Source organism: Puma concolor, chromosome C2, assembly GCF_028749965.1.
Source record: "Puma concolor isolate L17-30 chromosome C2, mPumCon1.1.hap2, whole genome shotgun sequence".
Lineage (NCBI taxonomy): Eukaryota > Metazoa > Chordata > Mammalia > Carnivora > Felidae > Puma > Puma concolor.
Window position 1 is genome coordinate 87,024,951 of NC_141675.1, and position 12,232 is coordinate 87,037,182.

At 35.0% G+C, this 12,232-nt stretch overlaps 1 protein-coding gene and 1 non-coding gene across 31 annotated transcripts in view; both read left to right on the forward strand.

The window, feature by feature from the left end:
• Positions 1–12,232, forward strand: part of DLG1 (discs large MAGUK scaffold protein 1) — a 279,344-nt gene that overhangs the window by 136,084 nt on the left and 131,028 nt on the right. The gene's annotated exons all lie outside the window — the stretch shown is intronic.
• Positions 2,461–2,562, forward strand: LOC112850553 (U6 spliceosomal RNA). Its single transcript, XR_003222674.2, has one exon. It is a non-coding gene; the product is annotated as a U6 spliceosomal RNA (small nuclear RNA).

Sequence of the window (12,232 nt, forward strand, 5' to 3'; positions counted from 1 at the left end):
CTGATGATTCTCTTCTTAGTTACCCGTTTGGGAAGAAATACACAAGAGGAGGTGAGGCAGGGAGAGAAGAGGGAAACCATTCAATTTCCTTATAATTAGGAAGACTGTGTAACTCATCAATCAAACGGGAGTACTTTTGATGGAAAGAAAGAACTATTAATAATTAAAGTGGGACAACAGGCATAAAAACAGATTTACCAGGCAAACAGAGGCATATGGTACATCATTTATAGCCATTTATCTGCTGGTTTTTCGCACCAGGCAGCAAGTTTAAATAGTCACACCAAGACATCTCCACCTTGGACCATTCTGGATTGGCCTAATCTTTCGAAATACATGTTTCACACATTTAGACTCATGCCTAATGATAGTTGTATTTTGAGGTGATCAAATTTATATATTTTTCTTCATCTCTAAGGAATAAACTTGGTTACATTCAATAATATACTGCCTTTATATTAAACTAGAACATGTAGAGAGTAGACCGTCCTCTTAAAATACTTTGGAAATGCGAACTCTGATAGGATAGTTTCTAGGAGAATAGTTAAGAATGGGTTAGGATAGGGGTACCTGGATGGCTCAGTCTGTTAAGCGTTGGACTTCAGCTCAGGTCATGATCTCACAGTTCATGGGTTTGAGCTCCGTGTTAGGCTCTGTGCTGACAGCTCAGAGCCTGGAGCCTGCTTCAGATTCTGTGTCTCCCTCTCTCTCTGCTCCTCCCCCGCTCATGCTCTGTCTCTTTCTCAAAAATAATAAACATTAAGAAAAAAATTTTAATAGGTTAGAATAAAAACTATTATACTGGTTGTGAGATGCTGCCTCTTGGCAAAGTTTAATTGCCCATTCAAAAGGTCATTAAGGAAAAAAAAAAAAACCAAAAGGTCATTAAGTCCAAATGGTAAGATTGATACCATGACTCAGATTTAGAAGTTAATTGTTCCCCTTTTCAACTGAAGAACGTTATGGAATTTCTTACAGGGAACCTATATGTACCCACTAAAAATTTGTTCAAGTGATGTTTAATACCCAGTCATTTGTACAATAGAAAACTTGAGAAAAGTATAGAGATGAAGATTAAACAAAAAATAGTTTACAATGGTTATAGAAGCCTTTAAAAGATACCAAATTTGACTAAACAGTCCAGCATTTGCACTCCTTGGTATTTATCTAAATGAGTTGAAGACTTAATGTCCACGTGAAAACCTGCATACACGTTTATAGCACCTTTATTTATAATTGCTAGAATTTGGAAGCAACCAAAATGTCCTTCAGTAGGTGAATGGATAAATAAACTGTGGTACATCCAGATAGAGGAATTTATTTAGCACTAAAAAGAAATGAAAAGACATGGAGGGACCTTAAATGCATTTTACCAAGTGAATGAAGCCAATCTGAAAAGGCTATATACCCTGTCCTTCAACTATTTGACATTCTGGAAAAGGCAAAACTATGGAGACAGTACAAAGATCGGTGGTTGCCTAGGGTTAGGGAAGAGGTAAGGATGAAAAGGTAGAACAAAGAGAATTTTTGGAACAGTGATACTGTTCTGTATATTGGTAGATAGATGTCATGAATTTGCTAAAACCCAAAGAATGTCCACTAAGAAGTGTCCATTAAGAGTGAACTGTGAACTTAGGGTAATTGTGATGTATCAATGTAGGTTCATCATTTGTACAAATGTACCACTGTGGTGGAAAATGTTGATAATGGGGAATTATGCATGTGTGTGGGCATAGGTTATATGGGAATTCTGTACTTTATGCTCAATTTTACTTTGAACCTAGAAACTGCTTTAAAAATTAAAGCCTATTGGGGCTCCTGGGTGGCTCAATTGGTTAAGCATCTGACTTCGGCTCAGGTCAGGATCTTGTTCAAGCCCGGCTGAACTCTGAGCCTGGAGCCTGCTGCAGAGTCTGTGTCTATCCCCCTCTCTCTGCCTTTCCCCTGCTCACACTCTGTCTTTGTCTCTCTCAAAAATAAGCATAAAAAAAAAACCTTAATAAAAAATAAAGCCTATTAAAAATTAATATCTTAATGAATATTAGATTGGCTATAGCTTAAAGAACTAAATAAATGAAATTTGTTTATATAAGCTTTTTATAAATAGGTGTGTTGCATTCATCTTTGTAGCTTCTGTATAGTGTCATGATTGATTATTAGATAGCCCTTTTGTCAAAGACAAATAGGTAGAAAGAGAAACTTCACAAGCTGCAACTTACATGTTTTTAATATATTCAAACAATTTTTAAAGTTAACCTTTAAAATTATGTTTTACTAACAGTGCTAAAAAATTACCCACATGCTCAGGATAAGAGAGTCAGCCTTTCTAACATTTTTGCCCTATTTTCAAGCAGTGTTTGTTTTCATGAGATTCGTACTTCATACCTCTTATCACAACTTATCACAACTGTTTATTTCAGTAATCAGTTGGGTAATGATTCATTTAATATTAGCTGCTGAGTGCTTGGTTTTGGCAGCACACATACTAAAATTGGAACGATGCAGAGTACCACGGCCCCTGTACAAGGATAACACGCAAGTTCGTGAAGCTTCCATATTTTTAAAAAATAGTTTCAAATAGAGAGGAAGGCAAACCATAAGAAACTCTTAAATACAGAAAACAAACTGAGGTTTTGGTGGGGGGGGTGAGGGGGGAAAATGGGTGATGAGGATTGAAGAGGGCATTTGTTGGGATGAGCACTGGGTGTTGTCTGTAAGTGATGAATCATGGGAATCTACTGAAGCCAAGAGCACACTGTATACACTACGTTAGCTAATTTGACAGTAAATTATTTTTTTTTAAAAAAAGAATATTTTGAAACAAAAGATAGAATCATAGGAGAGAGAGAGGAAAAAGAATTGGTTAATGGGCTGCAGGTACAAATAGATATAGGGTTTGGGATATTTATTTTAATGCGAAGTTAAAGTGTGTAGAAAGAGGCTGCTTCATTTGATGTTTTATTTTGTTTTTTGGCCTTAGATTAGGAGATATTTCTGCCATCTTCACACTGTTTCTTTTCACCAGTGAGGCCTTTTCTCCTCCTTTCTATTCTTTTAAGATAAGGCATCTCTATAAATGTTTCTTGATTCCATAATTAAAATTATTCTCTCCTTACATTGTAAACTTTTTCCTTTCTTATAGTACGGTAGAATCTTGTGTTTATCTGATTTTTGTGCCCTAAAATATCTGACTCATCTAGGGGCGCCTGGGTAGCTCGATCAGTTGTGTCCGACTCTTGATTTTAGCTCAGGTCATGATCTCATGGTTGTAAGATCGAGCCCCACACAATGACCATGGAGCATGCTTAAGATTCTCTCCCTCTCTCTCTCTCCTTCTGCCCCTCCGCTCCTTGTGCTCTCTCTCTCTCTCTCTCTCTCTCTCAAAAAATAAAATTAAATTAAATATTAGCTGCTGAACCAGAAGCTTCACAAGAGCTGGTAATACAAGATGTATGTTTTCTTGTATCGCCAAAGTCTAGCACAATGAATGCACTTGATAAATGTTTGTTGAATAAATAAACAAATGTTATATACTTGTTTATTTTCACTTAATCTGATGCTGGCTACAAGGAAATTTGGACCTTCTAAATATGGTTTGACCACTGTAAATTTCTCAAGCCATTTTTATGTAGAACTATGACTTAAATTTTTTTCAATTTTTTTTAATTTAAAGAAGTCTACAAGATTTTGTAAACATCCTGCATATTTCAAAAGCAATTCAAAGCTGTCTGTGAAAAATTTGAGACATATATATTCTTATACATATGAAGAATTTAAATTCTTACTGTTAAAATTTGACTTAGATTCATTTTCTTTAAAGATTTTTTTCCATGTTATTCTTTGTACTTCCTGGCCCTATTATTTAGATAACATTTCAGTCCTCCCTTTTATATCAAAATTTAGAATTTTTATAAAGGTAAAAATAGTTGTTCAGACCATGTGGGAACAGTAGCCTACAATTATCACCTTATTTAACAAACTTTAAATAAGCCAACTGATGTAATAATTTTACAGGCATATGCAAGTCAATCAAAAAAGACTGGACCTTTTTTGTGCAAGTGTAAACCAACTGGCAACGACATCTGGAAGCAGTGGAATTTTAGGAAAGCCTAAACACAATTTCTTCTTCCTCTAGATATATGTATTTAGAAGATTTTTTTTCCCTTATGTCTTAAAAGGAGCCCTGTCTATTAGTTCTTTATCCTTCAATAAACCCCAATTTAGTCCCATTTCTGAACAATATTTTTAGTATTTGTGAAATCTAAACAGTGGCTATTGACTGAGCCAGCTCTGGAATGGGAAGCAGTTATTGTTAACGACAGAATGAGACAAATTGGTTGTCTTACAGATTTTTTATTGGTCCTGAAGGAATATTAAGAGATACTCTCTGAGATTTGGATCAAAACAGATCCCAGCCTGGTTTTTCTTTATTTAACTCTGACTAATCTTGGTGGAACCGTCTAATGCCTCAAAGCATTATAAATTTGAATAAGAAATCCATTTGAAAGTATTTGGAAAGCGAGAAGGAAAAAAAAATCCAAAATGCATACCAATCTTAGGAGTTAATTGCTTCAGCTGTACTAAATACCATAGCAAGATTTTGGAGGAGTGTGGGAGTGGGAAGCAGACCAAAAATGTCATTTTAATCACTCTTCCTAAACTGAAAGGCTGCATACAGTAAAGATTTTTTTTTTGATAATTCTTTCAATGCTAAGAACACTGCTTTATTATATAGGCCTTTTAAAAATATATATTTTAAAGAACTATAGATGAAATTTGAAATTTCCATATGTATTATTTTTTTTAATTTTCTACTTCCATATTTTTAGGGGAGGAGTTGCTTATTTATCATAGAGTAAGCATTGCAGCAGAATTAAAACAACTGTAGTTAGTAAAAACTAGCCTAGGTATCTTGAAGTCTTTTTCTGTTTTTTTTTCCATCAATCTAATCAGCCTTTTTTTCTGTTTTTAAATCACGAAAATGGGAGTCAGCACAAATCCAGCCTGCCACCTGTTATTGTAAATAAAGTTTCATTGGAACACAGCTATGTCTATTTGTGTATTGCCAATGGCTACTTTCAAGCTACTACAGCACAGTTGAGTAGTTGTAACAGAAATTGCATGGTCCATAAGGTCTAAAATATGTATTACCTGGCCCTTTTTAGAAAATGTTTGCCAGTCCTTGAGCTAAGGATTGATGAAGTATTTTGTTTCTTTTCTATGATATTATATATTGTCTTTGCAGTAAAATATGATAGTAACATAACTCCTTCTGAAGTATTTTAAAGACACAGTGTAGTATACTGGTTGAGCAAACTGTCTCTAGAAGATGGTAGCCTGAGTTTTAAATCTCTGTTCTGCCATTTACTACCCATGGCACCTTGAACAAATATACCTGAATTCTCAGAGTCTGTTTCCTCCACCTATAGAAAATAGGGATGAAAATGTTTCCTGCATCAAGATTTAGTGAGAATTAAATGAGACAGTATAAGCAAAACCCTTATAATACCTGATCTCATCATCATTACCATCTTTATCACCACCATTATCATTAGTTCCACCAAATATTCTGGTTTTTTATTTTATTTTATTTTTTAAATTTTTTTTTTCAACGTTTATTTATTTTGGGGACAGAGAGAGACAGAGCATGAACGGGGGAGGGGCAGAGAGAGAGGGAGACACAGAATCGGGAACAGGCTCCAGGCTCTGAGCCATCAGCCCAGAGCCCGATGCGGGGCTCGAACTCCCGGACCGCGAGATCGTGACCTGGCTGAAGTCGGACGCTTAACCGACTGCGCCACCCAGGCGCCCCTATTCTGGTTTTTTAAGTAAGGAATCTAGAGATAGGAGAAACAACCTAATATAGAGTGATAAAGAATTATGTATGTTTTAGCCAGAGTATTAGTAACCTTGACAAGGGTCCAGCCAGGAAAACAGGAACTATAGCAAGTATTTTAACAGAATGCAATATAGGGGGGTAGTTAAAAAAGAATTGGAGAACTGAAAAGGAAAAATGAAAACACCAAAGTAAAACAGAGATAGTAACCACAGGAAGCAGCTACCACATGTGGTAGGGGCCTAGGGGCAAGTTGATATTAGTAGAACCTAGAAGTTTGGAAGATGAGCACCACAGGTTTTAAATGCGAGCTGTCAATGAGAAATACTTCCTAATACAGTTTTAAAAAGAAAGAAAGAGATGAAGGACTCCTGGCTGGCTCAGTCAGAAGAGCATGTAACTCTTGATGTTATAGTTGTGAGTTCCAACCCTACATTGGGTGTAGAGATTACTTAAAAATAAAATATTAGAAAAAGAGAGAGAGAGATGCAAATCTACTGAACAAATGTACTTGAGCAAGACATGTTTATTTTCAAATAGGACATTATTAGGCAATTAGCTATTGCTAGATAAAGGACAACATTAAATTGGCAATATTTTGACTTTTTTATATCTTGAAACTTCTAAGTTCATCAATGATAGAACATCTTGTTGAACACCTTCTGATTGTAGTGGCTACCCAAGCACACAAAAAGTCTTTTAGCAGTATCTGCTGTATATATTTGATATTTGAATTAAGTCATGAAAGAAGTAATAGAATTGAGCCATGTGAATATCTGGGGCAAGAGCATTGTAGGCAGTGGAATAGTAAATGAAAGTCTTGAGACCAGAACATGTTTAGGATATTTGGGGAACAGGAGGGAGGTCAGTATGGCTGAAACACTAAGTGGTAGGAGAATGGAAGAAAGGCAGCAGGGGCTGGAATCGTTAGGGATTTATAGAAGAATGAATAGAACAGGGTAAATGCATGATTATTATTAAGGACTGAGAGCCCATTTTTTGTTTCAATCATGAAAGTCCATGGTTGTGCAGGTTTCTCTAACCATATTCTGATAAAAAATCGGGTTAAAAAAAGTATATTGCAGTTGGTAGTTTCATACCTATGTATTAAAGTATAAGTATAAAGTATAAGTATATGTATTAAAGTATAAGTAATCATATCTTTAAATCCAACTTTAAAGTCTCTGTTTACTTTAAATTTTTAGTGGTGGTTAACTCATCCTTCTACCAGTACAGAGTGACCAGCTGAAAGCTGATAGAATGCCATTTTCTCATAATAAAAGGATGATAAACTTTAACTCAGTATCCTGAATCTTGTAAGCAGAAATAGATTCATGAATCAGGTAATCTGTCTGTGTAAAGTAACAGATTTTTACCCATGTTTCTGTAATAGGATCATTAATCATTAGGTCTATTTTCCTATCTCCCCTTTGCTATTTTAAAATCAAAACTTTGTAATTTAACACCTTAGTGATTTGTTTTAAAATGTATCTAGTTTATTGACATTTGCTTCTGAGATAATTATGACATGGATGTCCCATACAGCTTGTTCAAATAACATTTTTTTTCCACTGCACCAATTTATATTGAAGGTGTCCACAGTAACTGTGGCAAAAAAGTCATTTGAATCAAAAAGAATCAGATTTAAATAATGAAAAACACCTTTATTCTGAAGATACTGGACTCCTGTTGAGTACAGTGATTCCCAAGCAGAGTTTTGATAAATCTACTGTACTGTATTTTATCTTTACATTAACATGCAAAAAAAACTTGCCAAGTTTTTTGTGTTTTGTTTTGTTTTCTGCCCCCCCCCCCCCCCTTCTAAGATAGCTTCTTTGACATTACATCAGAGAAACATATCTCATTGTGGCATAGTGGATCTCCAAACAAAGGAATTTGGATTAAGAATATTATCTATGCCATATAAAAACAAAATATAAGGTACTTACTAACACAACTGGCACAAGAGTAATTACTTTTCCTTGTTGTGTAAGATATCGATAACAAAAGATTTGCTAATTCATATATTTTATTTTCCCTAAGTGTGGTGTAAATCTTTGTGAGTATTTTAAGCTCGGTTTACCTCATTCATGTAACATGTTAGTGTAAGATATAAACAATTGTTGTGTGGCTTCAGTTAACTTTCTTCAGAGTTTCATCTTATGCTATGAAAGTCATTTTAATAAATAATTTAGTGAGAAAACATTTGAAAATGTATTCAGAGAGCCTTGCAAGTCTTTTACACTTGGGTCTAACTATAATGGAAAAGATCATTTTTAGTGGCCATTGTGGGTGTTATTCTTAATAGTCCTTCCTCACTCCTTACTTCCCATTAGTTACCAGATAATACCAGTTGTACATTCAAAATCTATCTTGATTTGACTACTCATCCCCATTTTCACTATCACTACCATTTGGTTTAAGCCACTGATGACCTCTCAGGTGGATTATCACAGCATTCTCCTAATTATCCTTTCTGTCTCTTCTTGTATCAGTCAGGATTCATATGCACATATAAGAACTGTTTTAACTATTTTAAGCATAATGCAATTTAGTAAAGGTAGGCTCACTCATTCATTCCTGAATTGATTCCTGAGTGTATACTGAATTGGTTATTACAGCTCTATTGGTTATCAGCTGTGGCTAGGAAATTGTGTATTGATATGTCATTTGTTTTTGAAGACTTTCTCAGCAGGATTTACCTTCTTAAAGAGGAGGCAGGGACATTTGTTACTGAATGAATGGCAGTGAAAGAGGGTAGTGCATGGTCATAACTGTTGATGTGCAGTACACTTTATGCACGTGGCTATACCTAAATTAGGCTTCAGACTACTTTTATGAAAATCAGGTACATTCCAAAAGCTGTTTTCATCATTTTAAGATCTTACATTAAAATGTAAAACTATGAAGAAATTTCTCTAAAAATGATTGTGAAACACTTTTCCATAAGCTGTCAGTTTGATACTGGCATAGAATAAGCACTTTTAAAATATGTGCAATCCAATTATTTTACAGGAATTTATAATTTTCTGCAGTGTTCTTTGAGATACTGTTAATATTATAGCCTCTGTTGTCATGGAAACAAGTCTCTGAAGGCAGCCTCAGAGACTAATGATTCTATGGTGTTGCTATGGATAGAAACAACTGAGACCGTTGTTAGTCACATGGTCATGATTAAAAAAAACAAACAAAACAAAACTCTTTGGAGCTGATCTTATTGAGTGATACAAATGGAGCAGGAAAAGGATGATGGTATATAATAGTCACCATTGTCTAATGAAACATGTATATAAGAGCTTTCAAGTTTAAAATGCTTATGTTGAATTCCTCCTTTTCTGTAATAACCCAAATATAATGGTTAGTGTATTTTGCTATCTCATTATTTATTTGAGAATCTTAAGCATGACATTTCCAATTTAGAATCTTCTACAACTCCCCAGAATTCTACCCTGTTCTCATTTGTGCCCTTAAAATATCCTCTTACCTCTTCATTTCACAGTGTTACTGGATATAACATCTATGCTCTTCCTCATTACTCAACCTTCATTTGATTATCTATTATTTGTTTAGGGCTGTATTTTTGTTTCAGATGAACTAAATGAATTATTTTGTTGTTCTGTAATTCTTTGTTACCTGAAGTTGTTATGAGCTAAGGCTAGAAAATTTTATATATTGATATGTCATTTGTTTTTGAAGGCTTTTCTCAGAAGGGTTTGCTTCTCTTAAGAAACTGGCAGAGGCATATGTTCTTTTCAAAGTACTTGCCCTATACAGAAGAGGGAGGGAGGGTGGATTCAGATAGTATAAGTTGTTTTACGATTTTTTAAAAAATGGTATTTAGATCCTTATTTAAAGGAGATAGATTTTTTAAAGACACTTAGAGCCAGTTTGAATGTAATATTAAAGGATTTATAGTTTATCATAAAGGGTTTTAGAGAGCTACTGCCCAGTGGAGGAAATTTTCATGCTTGACCTTGAAAGTTGACATAAGCATTTAGCTTTGCCTTATTTTAATATTAAAATAGATCATTAATCAACTAATATCTGACCCTATTTTTTTTTTTTTAAATTTTTTTTTCAACGTTTATTTATTTTTGGGACAGAGAGAGACAGAGCATGAACGGGGGAGGGGCAGAGAGAGAGGGAGACACAGAATCGGAAGCAGGCTCCAGGCTCTGAGCCATCAGCCCAGAGCCTGACGCGGGGCTCGAACCCACGGACCGCGAGATCGTGACCTGGCTGAAGTCAGACGCTTAACCGACTGCGCCACCCAGGCGCCCCTATCTGACCCTATTAAAGAGGCATAAGGAAACTTTGAGAGGTGATAGATATGTCTGCTACCTTAATTGTGGTGATGGTTTCACAGATAATGCATATGTTCACACTCTACAAGTTGTATACATTAAATATGTGCAGTTTTTTGTATATCAGTTATACCTCAACAAAGCTGCTAAAAAAAATAAAACTGAAATTACAAAAAAATAATGATAAACTTTAGACTTTTTTTCTTTGATACTTTGGATGACTAAAGCCAGTTATTTTGTAGTGTATCAGATGTTCAGTGATTAGATTCAGGTTATGCATCTTCGATTGGAATTTCTCAGAAGTGATATGCTCTTATTATAGCCTATCAGCATGATTTTGATTTGTGCCATCCCTGGTGATGTTAACTCTGATTAAGATAGTATCTGTTAGAGAAGCACCTGGGTGGCTCAGTCGGTTAAGGGTCCAACTCTTGGTTTCGGCTCAGGTCGTGATTTCAAGGCTTTGTGGATTCAAGCCCCGCATCAGGATTGCTTGGAATTCTCTGTCTCTGCCTCTCGCCCACTTGTGCTGTGTCTGCCTCTCTCAAAATAAAGAAATAAACTTTAAAAAAAAAAAAAAAAAGGTAGTACCTACTAGATTTTTTACTGTAATTAATAAAAGCTTTTAAGAGAGATAACTTGTGTGCATCCATGTGTCCTTTTTAAATTTTCATCTGCTGGAATGAAATAGAAGGTTCCTTCAGCAGCAGTGGAATTTTTGCATCTATTGATGTATGTATTATTACTGTGTAATACATAGTAATATATTATTACTGTGATGGTTGCCAAATGATTTTGTAATTCCATAATTCCTTATACATTTTTTAGTTGGCATTCTACTCTAAGGAAATGCTCTCTCTTCTGTTCATGTATTCTTGTAATTATTAAATCAGTATGGACTCTTGGAATCCTGTTTTTATATAGTGGATTGTATGCTATTGTTATCTTTATTTTGATTCTCAAATTGTTCCTGGTCTGACTGATGAAAACCCTTCAAGCTAACTTCTGTGTCTTTTGTCATGCCTTCATTATTCCTTGAGGAGTTCTATATTTTCTGGCACAACAAGATGTTTTAGATTCATATTATACTTGGCTAAGTTTTAGCACTGGACTCAGCCATTTCTCCAAAGACTCCTATATTGTTTTTTGTTTTTTTTTTTTTTAATTTCAGAATATATATTTAGAAACCATAATCTGAGTGATAGGTGTGTTCAGGCTATTGGAGTGTTACTGCCCCTAGATATTCTCTGTGGACAGAACAAGGGAATATATGTACATATAAACACACACATTTATGTCTGTATTCCTGTGTTCGTCTATATATATTGAAAACCATGCATTCATGCTAACCTCCAGTTCTATTCTAACTTCTAGTTCTATTCTAAAACCATAGGTATCATGCTAATTTTTTCCCTTTCCATATTTTAACTCCCTTCTCTGACATAAGGAATCTTGCTCCCATTATCTTATTTATTGGATCAAAATCTCCTGTATGTAAGCAATCTCCCATTGACAACCTCCTTACTCTGCTCAAGCTCCAACAAACCCCCTTTTTACTCCATTGAGGCTCCTACACTTCATACCAGACTACTGCTACTGCCACATAGATAATGTCTTTGTCACATTTGGTTTCCAGAAAAACATCAGGCTCCTGGCACCACTCTGCCCATATCCTGCTCAAGCTCCAAGCACCCTGTGCTAGACTGCTGCCACCCCTCTACTCCCTGCATTCAGATGCTGTCTTCACCTGCTTGGTTTCAACAATCTGTACCTTCCTGTTAAAGAGGTCTCTGCCTACACCAACCAAAGTCATGATGATATTCTATCATTATTATCTTCTAGAAATCTAATTTTCATACTTCTCAATTATGTCAGCAAACAATCTGCAATTAATTATAAGTATTGTGTAAGCAGAGATGGGATTCATTTCATTTTCTGTGTTTATACCTAGGTGATCAAGTGGCAGCTCTTTTAAAACTATCTTTTTCTTATACTTCGTTATAAATTTGGAGTCAGAACCTCTGGGTTTTCAAACATTTTTAAAAAGTCATATAAGTATTCCACTGAAAATTGATTAGCATTTAAGTTATTC